The sequence below is a fragment of the Bufo bufo genome, chromosome 4 (assembly GCF_905171765.1).
Source record: "Bufo bufo chromosome 4, aBufBuf1.1, whole genome shotgun sequence".
NCBI classification, from domain to species: Eukaryota; Metazoa; Chordata; class Amphibia; order Anura; family Bufonidae; genus Bufo; species Bufo bufo.
This window is the reverse complement of record NC_053392.1, coordinates 425,251,492-425,264,730: the sequence shown is the minus strand read 5'-3', so window position 1 is coordinate 425,264,730 and position 13,239 is coordinate 425,251,492. Positions and strand designations below refer to the sequence as shown.

Genomic DNA, 13,239 nt, shown 5'->3' with positions numbered 1-13,239 from the left:
CTGCTTTGCACACTCTTGGCATTCTCTTGATGAGCTTCAAGAGGTAGTCACCTGAAATGGTCTTCCAACAGTCTTGAAGGAGTTCCCAGAGATGCTTAGCACTTGTTGGCCCTTTTGCCTTCACTCTGCGGTCCAGCTCACCCCAAACCATCAGGTCCGGTAACTGTGGAGGCCAGGTCATCTGGCGCAGCACCCCATCACTCTCCTTCATGGTCAAATAGCCCTTACTTTCAAAGTTTTCCCAATTTTTCGGCTGACTGACTGACCTTCATTTCTTAAAGTAATGATGGCCACTCGTTTTTCTTTACTTAGCTGCTTTTTTCTTGCCATAATACAAATTCTAACAGTCTATTCAGTAGGACTATCAGCTGTGTATCCACCTGACTTCTCCTCAACGCAACTGATGGTCCCAACCTCATTTATAAGGCAAGAAATCCCACTTATTAAACCTGACAGGGCACACCTGTGAAGTGAAAACCATTTCAGGTGACTACCTCTTGAAGCTCATCAAGAGAATGCCAAGAGTGTGCAAAGCAGTAATCAAAGCAAAAGGTGGCTACTTTGAAGAACCTAGAATATGACATATTTTCTGTTGTTTCACACTTGTTTATGTATATAATTCCACATGTGCTAATTCATAGTTTTGATGCCTTCAGTGTGAATCTACAATTTTCATAGTCATGAAAATAAAGAAAACTCTTTGAATGAGAAGGTGTGTCCAAACTTTTGGTCTGTACTGTATATTACTCAATAATGAGATTCAACTTCAAAAAATGTTTAAAATAACATGAATTTTAATTTGAAATTGAAAACATAAATAGCATAATATTAATACTAACGTTGTTTAAAGCCGCTGCCTGTACTTTTAGTATAGATTACCTATATTATTAATATAAAATAGTAGTTATTTCTACCCCTGGCAACAACAACTGATTTATTCATTTTTTCAATAACAAGAGCTTATTCATAGGCCATAAATTCAGCTGGAATATCAGGCGCATGCTTGAAACCAGTGTATTCTTCATCCGTGTCGGGAAAGGCTTGCCGTACTTTATGCACCACACATGCCGGGATGGGTCGTCGATTACCCTTCCCAAGATATCCATGCACCCATGCAGTAAAAGTCCGATATGCAGTCTTTCTGCGTTGTCTATAAATATAAAAAATATAATTTATTCAAATACTTATAACTTACAAATTAACGGAAAGGGATTATATCAAACAATTCTAGCCTTTTATAATCAGCCCATCAGAATACAGAATGTTTTACTCATAGTACAATGGTACCTTTTTTGTTGTTGTTTGTTTTAAAAATAATGAAAAAATATATTTCTTAAAGTATCCTATTTAGGGGGGCGTGGCCAAGCTGCCGAGGGAGATGGACGCATAAACCAGAGCTCCCGCTCCTACACTGCGACTACCACAGCTAAAACCCTTCAAAGTGCTTCTTTTCAAGAAAGCAGAACGTCTGCCAGACACTGGTAAAGACCCCTATGATGACGAGGGGAAAAAGAGCGTCTAAAGCGCAAGGAAAGCTGGAATTTTTCTTCAGCAAAGACCGGAGCCAAGATGGCGCCGACGGGGAGACCGCCTCAACAGCCCCGAACACGAGCAGCAGTGGAGGGGTCAAGATATCACCTCCAAGACAAACGGAGGAGAGGGATAAGATTTGGAGCTCAGAGATAGCTGCGGCCTCCACAACATCGACTTCTCCCTCCCCCTCTCAGGTCAGTCGGCCTAGTTCGGGCGCGGGATCCCCGCTTGCAGTAAATGCCTCTCAGGCCTCACCGTCGGCTAGCCCAGAGAAGCGGAGGCCAAGGGTCCAAGAGTCCGGTCAGTCAAGTCTCAGTACAGCGGTCACCATGGAGGAGATGGACTCTCCTTATACAGTGGAGGCTTTGCAAGCCTTCCCCACAAATGACTTACCCGCCTCCAGCAGCTTAATGAAGCAAATGCTGTTAGCATTTAATAATTCCATGACCGCACATATGTCGAATCTAATAACACCACTGCAGGCCACAGTTACAGATTTGGGCAACAGAACGCTGCATGTGGAAGAGAAAATGGGGGAGTTTGCCACTTCACATAATAATCTGATCGACGAGCATGAAGCACTTGCTGCAATACCTTAAGGCTAAAGTTGCGGATCTTAAAGACAGATCCCGCAGAAACAACCTTAAACTACGGGGGATCCCAGAAAATGTCGCCTCAGCGGATCTGCCCGAGTATGTAAAGTGCCTATTGAAATTGCTCATACCCACTTGCTCAGACAGGGACTTGATTATTGATAGGGCACATAGGCTTGCCAGGCCTAAACATCTTCCAGAAGGTACCCCCAGTGATGTCCTGGCTAGGATCCACTTTTATCACATAAAAGAAAATGCACTAGCGAATGCTAGGAAGAGAGTCTGCATGCCGGATCCTTACCAGTCTGTTCAGCTCTTTGCGGACTTATCAGCGGCCACCTTGCAGCTCTGTCGTACGCTTTTCCCCATAACATCTGCTTTGCGGGCTCACTCCATAGTATACCGATGGGGATTTCCAGTCAAGCTACTAATCCGGAAGGACGACTCCGTTATGGTGGTCAAATCCGTGGAAGAAGGGAAGAAATTGCTATCTACATGGAATATCCAGACGGATCCTTCTCATGATTTGGAGAGGAGGAATGGCAGTTGGTGGAGGGCAGGCGTAAGAAGAAAAACCGTTGAAGGACTTGCCGATACACTGCTTCTGAAGTTGTAGGAGCGGATGAGTATTCACTTCCCCATATTGGCTGACTATGTTTTCCCCCAACATATTCAAGGGGCCACTACACCTGCCTCTAACCTATCAGCCTGACCGCCCGAGTTTTAGGGCGACTCAGGCTCGGATAGCCTTGTTAATATTATGTTTAGTGTTTTCCTTTTCTTCCTTTTCTTTTACTTCCCCAGGGTTTCCATGCTTGAGTAATGATATGCCAGAGGATGATATATGTTTTGCATATGTGGTTGTGAGAGGAGGTTCCTCTATCCTGAAATATCCGTATAAGCTCTTAATAATGCAATATTTCCATTACAATGGTACTTAAATTAGGTTCCCTTAATGTTAGAGGCCTAAACAGCCCATTTAAGCACCGCATGCTATGGAAAGAGGCTCTTGATCTTAATTGCGAAATTTTTTGTGCGCAAGAGACGCACATACTAGAGAAAGATGCTCATAGGCTCAAGCACAATAACTTCCCAGTGATCTTGCAAGCACATGATACGAAAAAAAAGAGGGGGGTCCTCCTAGCCTTTAAAAACACGGTGGCTCATTCAGAAGTCTCCACCATCTTAGATCAAAGGGGTAGATACGTCATCCATACCTGCTACCTAAATAATGTACTATATACAGTGGTGGGCTTATATGCCCCAAACAAGAAGCAGTACAGGTTCCTACAAAAACTACTTAACAAAGTAATCTCCATACAGAAAGGTAGGGTCATTATATGCGGGGACTTCAACACTGTGCCTGACCTTTCCCTTGACACCACTACCTCCACCAGGAGTGTCTCTGCAAACCTCGCCCAATTATTGCTACACAACTCCCTTTATGACATATGGCGTATTCTACATGCCTCGGAAAGGGACTATACCTACTTCTCGCCCTCCCACCATTCTTACTCCCGCATAGACCTGATACTAGTAGATGGTAGATCCATCGGCCAAATACAAAAAGCGGATATCGGGTTAATTACGTGGTCTGACCACGCAACAACTACTGTGGAAATTAAGGAACAGTTCCAATATCCCCATAGTCAGCTTTGGAGAGCGAATGATTTCATTCTAACTCATTCCCAATATACAAAGGAGATCACTAAAGAACTAGAAGAGTATTTCCTCTTTAATTCAGCTTCGGTTTCTGACCCCTCAATGGTGTGGCTCGCGCACAAAGCGTACATAAGAGGAGTCTTGATAAAATTAGGCCACATTGACAAAAAACAGAGGGAGAAAACCCAGAGGGATCTATTATCCGAAATAGAACAGTTAGAAAAAGCTAACAAAGCTGCTCTAAACGTGAATACATCACACACCTTGAGGTCCCTCAGATTGAAACTAAGGGAACTCTTACTACATTCCTACGAACATGCCCTGAAGAAAACTAAAGCTAGATACTACTCCCAAGCTAACAAGGCAGGAAGATTACTCGCAAACAGGATAAAAGCAAGAGCCTCTAAATCCCGCATAGCCTTTTTATGGACCTCCGCCAAATCCCAAAAAATATATGACCCTAAACATATTGCCAATCGATTTAGGGAATTTTACTCCCACCTCTATAATTTGGATCAGGACCCCTTCATTATCCCTCCTTCTTCCACTGACATGGATAAATTTCTGGATTCGCTGTCCCTACCCACTATCGCCACGGAGAGTAAAAACTCTCTCACTTCTCCCATAACAGCAGAAGAAATCCTCCGTATAATCCGCCATCTCCCGAGCCACAAAAGCCCAGGACCTGACGGCCTATCTAACATGTATTATAAATTGTATGCCCCAACGTTAATTCCCCTCCTTCAGGCCTCCCTGTCTCGTGCCGCATCAGATGGAAGGATGCCAAAAGAAATGTTAGAAGCAATCATAGTGACCTTGCCGAAACCGGGAAAAGACCCAGATACCCCACAAAATTTTCGCCCAATATCACTCTTAAATGTGGATCTCAAAATATACGCGAAATTGATAGCGAAAAGGTTAGCCCCTATTATTCCGACCTTAATTAACCCAGACCAAGTGGGCTTTGTGCAAAAAAGGCAAATTACGGACAACTCAAGGAGAGTCCTAAATTTAATAGATTACGCAAACAGATCTGCTAGACCAGCGCTCTTCATTACCCTGGATGCCGAGAAGGCATTCGACCGGGTCAATTGGTCGTTTGTCTTCTCTGTGCTCGAGAAAATGGGATTCCCACACCAGATGATGAGAGCCATTGGGGCACTATACAAAGATCCCTCAGCAAAGGTCTTAGCTAATGGCACCCTATCGGATTCTTTCGCTCTGTCTAACGGCACGAGACAGGGATGTCCTCTTTCCCCACTTATTTTCATTTTATCCATAGAGCCTTTAGCCCAGGCGATACGGAGGTCCCCAGAGATAACGGGCATTCAAATAGGGGATAGACAACACCGCATCTCATTATACGCGGACGATATTATACTGACACTTACTAACCCTGATACGTCATTATCATCGGCGATGAATATAATACGCGAGTTTGGTGCCCTGTCTTATTATAAAATCAATGAGACTAAGTCACAAGTCCTCCCATTGGGATTACCTTCAGACGAGCTAATTCGCCTGCAGGGAAAGTTTCCCCTAGACTGGAGATCAGATGACATCTTATATTTAGGAATCCGTCTTTGCTCCACCTCTCACAACCTTTTTAACCCCTTAAGGACTCAGCCCTATTTCACCTTAAGGACTTGGCCATTTTTTGCAAATCTGACCAGTGTCACTTTAAGGGCTCATAACTTTAAAACGCATTGACTTATCCAGGCCGTTCTGAGATTGTTTTTTCGTCACATATTGTACTTCATGACACTGCTAAAATTGGGTCAAAAAAGTTAATTTTTTTGCATCAAAAAATACCATATTTACCAAAAATTTAGAAAAATTAGCAAATTTCAAACTTTCAGTTTCTCTACTTCAGTAATACATAGTAATACCCCCAAAAATTGTGATTACTTTACATTCCCCATATGTCTACTTCATGTTTGTAGCATTTTGGGATTGATATTTTATTTTTTGGGGATGGTATAAGGCTTAGAAGTTTAGAAGCAAATCTTGAAATTTTTCAGAAATTTACAAAAACCCAATTTTTAGGGACCACTACAGGTCTGAAGTCACTTTGCGAGGCTTACATAATAGAAACCGCCCAAAAATGACCCCATTCTATAAACTACACCCCTCAAGGTATTCAAAACTGATTTTACAAACTTCGTTAACACTTTAGGTGTTGCACAAGAGTTATTGGCAAATGGGGATGAAATTTGCGAATTTCTTTTTTTTGCCTAATTTTCCATTTGAACCCATTTTTTCCACTAACAAAGCAAGGGTTAACAGGCAAACAAGACTGTATCTTTATTGCCCTGTTTCTGCCGTTTACAGAAACACCCAATATGTGACCGTAAACTACTGTACGGGCACACAGCGGGGCGCAGAGTGAAAGGTGCGCCGTATGGTTTTTGGAAGCCAGATTTTGCTGGACTGTTTTTTTGACACCATGTCCCATTTGAAGCCCCCCTGATGCACCCCTAGAGTATAAACTCCATAAAAGTGACCCCATCTAAGAAACTACACCCCTCAAGGTATTCAAAACTTATTTTACAAACTTTGTTAACCCTTTAGGTGTTGCACAAGATTTAATGGAAAATAGAGATACAATTTCAAAATTTCACTTTTTTGGCAGATTTTCCATTTTAATATTTTTTTTCCAGTTACAAAGCAAGGGTTAACAGCCAAACAAAACTCATTATTTATGGCCCTGATTCTGTAGTTTACAGAAACACCCCATATGTGGCCGTAAACTACTGTACGGGCACACAGTAGGGCGTAGAGGGAAAGGTGCGCCGTATGGTTTTTGGAAGCCAGATTTTGCTGGACTGTTTTTTTGACACCATGTCCCATTTGAAGCCCCCCTGATGCACCCCTAGAGTAGAAACTCCATAAAAGTGACCCCATCTTAGAAACTACACCCCTCAAGGTATTCAAAACAGATTTTACAAACTTTGTTAACCCTTTAGGTGTTGCACAAGATTTAATGGAAAATAGAGATACAATTTCAAAATTTCACTTTTTTGGCAGATTTTCCATTTTAATATTTTTTTTCCAGTTACAAAGCAAGGGTTAGCAGCCAAACAAAACTCATTATTTATGGCCCTGATTCTGTAGTTTACAGAAACACCCCATATGTGGTCGTAAACCGCTGTACGGGCACACGGCAGGGCGCAGAAGGAAAGGAATGCCATACGGTTTTTGGAAGGCAGATTTTGCTGGACTGGTTTTTTTGACACCATGTCCCATTTGAAGCCCCCCTGATGCACCCCTAGAGTAGAAACTCCAAAAAAGTGACCCCATTTTAGAAACTACGGGATAGGGTGGCAGTTTTGTTGGTACTAGTTTAGGGTACATATGATTTTTGGTTGCTCTATATTACACTTTTTTGTGCGGCAAGGTAACAAGAAATAGATTTTTTGGCACGTTTTTTTTTTTTTGTTATTTACAACATTCATCTGACAGGTTAGATCATGTGGTAATTTTATAGAGCAGGTTGTCACGGACGCGGCGATACCTAATATGTATACAATTTTTTTTATTTATGTAAGTTTTACACAATGATTTCATTTTTAAAACAAAAAAAATGTTTTAGTGTCTCCATAGTCTAAGAGCCATAGTTTTTTCAGTTTTTGGGCGATTATCTTAAGTACGGTCTCATTTTTTGCGGGATGAGATGACGGTTTGAGTGGCACTATTTTGGGGTGCATATGACTTTTTGATCACTTGCTATTACACTTTTTGTGACGTAAGATGACAAAAAATTGCTTTTTTTACACCGTTTTTGTTTTTATTTTTTTACGGTGGTCATCTGAGGGGTTAGGTCATGTGATATTTTTATAGAGCCGGTCGATACGGACGCGGCAATACCTAATATGTATACTTTTTATTTATTTATTTAAGTTTTACACAATGATTTCATTTTTGAAACCAAAAGAATCATGTTTTAGTGTTTCCATAGTCTAAGAGCCATAGTTTTTTCAGTTTTTGGGCGATTATCTTGGGTAGGGTATGATTTTTGCGGGATGAGATGACGGTTTGATTGGTACTATTTTGGCGTACATGCGACTTTTTTGATCACTTTTATTACCTTTTTTGGGAAGTAAGGTGGGCAAAATTTCAATTTTCTAATAGTTTTTATTTTTTTATTTTTATGGCGTTCACCGTGCGGGGAAAGTAACATGACCGTTTTATAGATCAGGTCGTTACGGACGCGGCGATACCAAACATGTGTAGGGAATTTTATTTTTTTCATTTTTAATCAGTGATAAATGTGTTTTTGGATTTTTACTTTTTTTTCACTTTTTTTCACTTTTTTTTTGACCCAGACCCACTTGGTTCTTGAAGATCCAGTGGGTCTGATGTCTGTATAATACAGTACAGAACAATATATATTGTACTGTACTGTATTTTACTTACACTTTGTCTGAACAGATCTCTGCCTTTAGCACAGATCTGTTCAGCACCATGGACAGCAGGATGCCTGAGAGGCGTCCTGTTGCCATGGGAACCTTCCCCGTCTGCTCAGTAGTTGTCAGAAATTCGCAGACGGGGAAGGGTAAGCACAGGGCTGAGGGGGGCTGTCTGGGGGCTCTCTCCCTCTCCATCGGGGGGCTGCAAAGGCACAGCAGCCCCCCGATGGGAGAGGGAGGGAGCTCCCTCTTACTGTTAACTTTTTCCATACAGCGGTCCGTACGGACCGCTGTATGGAAAGGGTTAAACGGCTGACATCGCATCATCGATGTCAGCCGTTTATACCAGGGTGCCAGCAATGTGCTGGCACCCTGGTATACCCACTAGAGACCAACGATTATACAAGGGGAGGCGGGCGGGGGATCGCGATCCCGCCTGCCGCACCGCCCGCCTCCCGCACCGCCCCCACCGCCCACAACTCCCCCCCTGCACCACCCGCCGGCAAAAAATCATGCAGGGGTGCAGAGGGGGTGTAAAATATATATTTTAGGGACACTAAAGCTTCTGATCCCCGCGGTCAGGGCCCGCGGGGATCAGAAACTGCACAAAGCGCAGCAAACCGCACAAAGCGCAGTTCGATCGCCGATGCGGGGGGTCAAATGACCCCCCCCTGCATTGTTACGGGATGCCGGCTGAATGATTTCAGCCGAAATCCCATTCCGATTAACCCCTCGGGCGCCGGAATACAGATTTCAAGTTATGACGTACCGGTACGTCATGGGTCCTTAAGGACTCGGGATCCATGCCGTACCGATACGTCCTAAGTCCTTAAGGGGTTAAAGCTAACTTCTCCCAGTTAATACCAACACTTCAATCTGAACTTAACAATATAGCGAAAACAGAGCTATCATGGATCGGGCGAATAGCTGCGTTCCAACAGCACATTCTCCCAAAAAATGCTATAACTCCTTCAAGCTTTCCAATAAAATGCTTAAAGGGTTTCTATCACTTCGTTTCACCTATTTAGCTTTCAGACACTAGCGATCCGCTAGTGTCTGCTTTATCTAACCATCCTAATATAAGAGCTTATTGTCCTGCCGTTTAGCTAAAAAAATAACTTATATAGATATGCAAATGAGCCTCTAGGTGCTATGGGGGCGTGATTAGCACCTAGAGGCTCCGTCTACCTTAACAAACTGCCGCCGCCCAGCGCGTCCCTCCAGCCTGCCCATCTCCTCCGGAATACGATGCTCCTCGTATTCGGCGCATGCGCAGTGAATGTCTGATCGCTTCCCTGCTCAGACATCTCCACTGCGCCTGCGCCGATGACGTCATAGTGCTCCGAGGAACAGGCGCAGTGGAGCCTCTAGGTGCTAATCACGCCCTCATAGCACCTAGAGGCTCATTTGCATATCTATATAAGTTATTTTTTTAGCTAAACGGCAGGACAATAAGCTCTTATATTAGGATGGTTAGATAAAGCAGACACTAGCGGATCGCTAGTGTCTGAAAGCTAAATAGGTGAAACGAAGTGATAGAAACCCTTTAACAAGTTCATATGGCAGAAGGGACCACCAAGAATTGCTAGGGGCATAATGAATAGACACAAGAAGAAAGGAGGTCTTAGCCTACCAAACATCTCTGACTATTATATAGCCTCCGGAATCAACCAACTGAAGGCGTGGTGGGTGGGTGATGAGTCTATAAACTGGGTTCACATAGAACAGTCCCAAGCTCCCTCACACAACCTTAAAGCCTTACTATTAGCATGCATTAGCAAGAAATCCCCTATCCCGACTCAATCATTTTTTGTCTCATCATCACTAGTCATGTGGAAATCATATGCAGCCAGAGCGGCAAACAATCAAGTGTCATTTTCACACTTAGCCCCAATAGATTATTTATCTCTGCTCACTCCTGATCTGCAATTGGCAGCATGGGAGGAGAGTAGATTACTTACTGTGGGTGAGTTGTTGATAAATTCACAGACCAAACCCTTTGCGAAATATTTAAGTACCTGAGAATCAAACACATCCTTAACGATACTCCTATGACTATTGGTAACGGGGTCTTACAATTGTTGAAGCATTGGAACCTTCCCAACTCATCCTCTTCAGGAATCAAGGCTATATATTCCCTTCTAGGAAACAAACTATCCTTCATCAAAACAGCCCCATTCATAGCCTGGGAGAAAGAACTAGGTCAATCCTATACTCTCGCCCAATGGACTACTGCCATTGGAGTCGCCTCGTCCCACCTGCATTGTACTACTCATTTTGAATCATTTATGAAAACGGTGCTGAGATGGTACTATACTCCTCTTAGACTTAGGCAAATTTACCCGGGGGTGTCACATACCTGCTGGAGAGGATGTGGCGGGAAGGGGTCCTTGTTTCATATCCTTTGGGATTGCCCCAACCTTAAAGAATTATGGGCCCAAATCTTCCAAACAGTTTCTTTTTTGACTAAAGCCCCAATTTTGCCTGATCCTGCTCTAGCCCTGTTATTTTTAAAGTTAAACGAGATTCCCAGAGAGGCAAGAGTGATAAGCTTGCACATTTTTCTAGCTACAAAACTACGCATAGTGACCTACTGGAAAAGTAGGAAAATACCGTCCCTTTCTGAAATAATAGAATCAGTGGCCACTACTTCGGTATACGAAAAAATGATGGCATATAAGGACGCTAGAATTAACAGGTATGAGATAGAATGGGCAAAATGGGATATTATACAGGCTCGGTCTAGAACTCCATCCTGTCCCTGACCTATTCCGTAGTACTTGGGACACTCTGGTGGGTAAAACCATCCTATTGTGAGCCAAACCACCTTTATTCAGGTTATATCGCAATGACTAGGGCAATGTAATGTGATAATGTACTTTTATGGTATGTTGTGTCATACGGATATTCTCATCCTACTCGGATACCCTAATCCCTTTCTTCCTTCCCCCCCTATTTGTATTCCCCACCCTCCTTATCCCTTGTTTATGTATCATTTGATTTATGATGTAAAACAGAGATGTATGGCGGAATATATGCTTCTGTATTACCTTTTCTTGAAAATGACAATAAAAACCATTGACAAATAAAGTATCCTACTACTGGAACATGTGAATGGAAAAAAAAAACTTCTTTCTGCCTTCTGATCAGCCCTTCTGCCGTATAACCACCTCCACCTCTCGAAAGTCACAAGAGTCAAGCGAATAAATCAAGCTACAAAATGTTCTGCAACTGCGCGTTGCTATGCCCATTTATGACGTAGATTTTTTTTTTCCGTATTGTTCATGAGCACACCAAATAAATACAGCCGTCCCGCCGTTCTCTGATGCACCTGGTCACGTCTTCAGGCTCAAATCAGAGGCGTTGTTAATAATAGAACATAATGGCATCACAAAAAATATTTGAATTACACCGATAAAATAAGTTCCGGATGATACTGCCATCACCAAAGTCAACAATGACCAGATAACAGCCAAGTTCCCTTGTATTGGAGTGACCTTGTATTCTACCCTCTCATTCCGACCGCGCATCCGAACCCTTTCACCCACCTGTCGCCTCCGACTCAAAAACCTATCCTGCATCCGCGCCTTACTCAACTTTTAATCTGCTTGTACATGCCCTCATCATCTCTTGGCTACACTAGCGCAACATTCTATTATGTGATCTTCCATCTAGCACTCTTGGACCACAGAACTTTATTTCAGCTGAGTATCTATCCTTGTGATAGATCATCAGAATCTGATCAGCGGGGGTCCTACTCCACGGACCACCGCCGATCGGATGCTGATGATCTATAACGAGGATAGATCTGCAGCTGAAAGAAAGTTCAGGTAACCCCTTTAAGAAAAAAAAATAAAGGAATAATATATAATATATGACATTACCTGTTCATGTCTTTAGCAGGTGGTGGTGCTTGTTGTTGCCCAACCGTGCGAAACACCACACTAACGGTATCTTCTCTTTGGCAGAAAATTTAAAAGAATTCATGCGTAGTGATGCAACCCGATTCCTCGATAAATTCTTGTGCATTTTCTACCTCTCTGCAACATATAGATTCGATGTTTGTTTTCATTATTGGACAGTTGTCACAAAGACACCAATCTCTTCTTCCTATATGACAATTAGAGTTTGCCGGTTGAAACACGATATACTGGCTGTTTTCATCTCTAATAGGATTGCTGGGGAAACAGTTGGTGTTCAAGAGATCTCCAAAATATTTTATTCTTAACTGAGACTTGTAACTTGTAACTGTAAAAAAAATATATTAATAAATAATTGTAATCAACATTCAAGTCGGTTAATTAGTATTATTATGATAATTAGAAATATCTAATTACCTCCGGATCCTCAGAATCATTTGTTATATTTGTATCTGGCTTCAACAATGTTTGTTGAGATCCGGTTGTTACTTCCTCCAACGGAAACACGTTCTCCGAACCATGTAAATCAGCGTTTTCAAATAACGCCTGAAAAAAATAAAAAAATGAATTACGAAATATTAATCATTAAATACAAATATTATGTTCGATCTGTGCAATCAAATTTGTCTGATTATTTGATACCAGTGTTGCCGCAACAACACATGTATCAAATAAACAGAAAATTTATATTGCATTGATCAACCAGAGTATTAGTCATTCATGATAAAAAAAGGGGTGGCAACTGTACTCCAGATCAAGACCATTCAGTGCTACAAGGAAAAAAAAATTAAATTTTATTTTGATTACTCCGTAATAAAGTTTACAAAATTAATACAAAAAATAATTTGTATCATAATTAATCAGTAGCTAAATTAGTAATTATCTATAATGAAATATTATTATTTTTTTAACTGAGGCCGGCTAGATTGAACTAACTATTACATACTTCTAGATTAAGAGATTCATGCTAATACACTGCTCAAAAAAATAAAGGGAACACAAAAATAATACATCCTAGATCTGAATTAATTAAATATTCTTCTGAAATACTTTGTTCTTTACATAGTTGAATGTGTGGACAACAAAATCACACAAAAATAAAAAAATGGAAATCAAATTTTT

At 41.8% G+C, this 13,239-nt stretch overlaps 1 long non-coding RNA gene across 1 annotated transcript; it reads right to left on the bottom strand.

Moving 5' to 3' along the window:
* Nucleotides 1-804: 804 nt before the first annotated feature.
* Nucleotides 805-12,652, bottom strand: LOC120998609. Its single transcript, XR_005778442.1, has 3 exons — nt 12,535-12,652; nt 12,082-12,445; nt 805-1,150 (listed from the first exon to the last, which is right to left on the bottom strand). It is a non-coding gene; the product is annotated as an uncharacterized LOC120998609 (long non-coding RNA).
* Between the last annotated feature and the right edge of the window lie 587 nt (nt 12,653-13,239).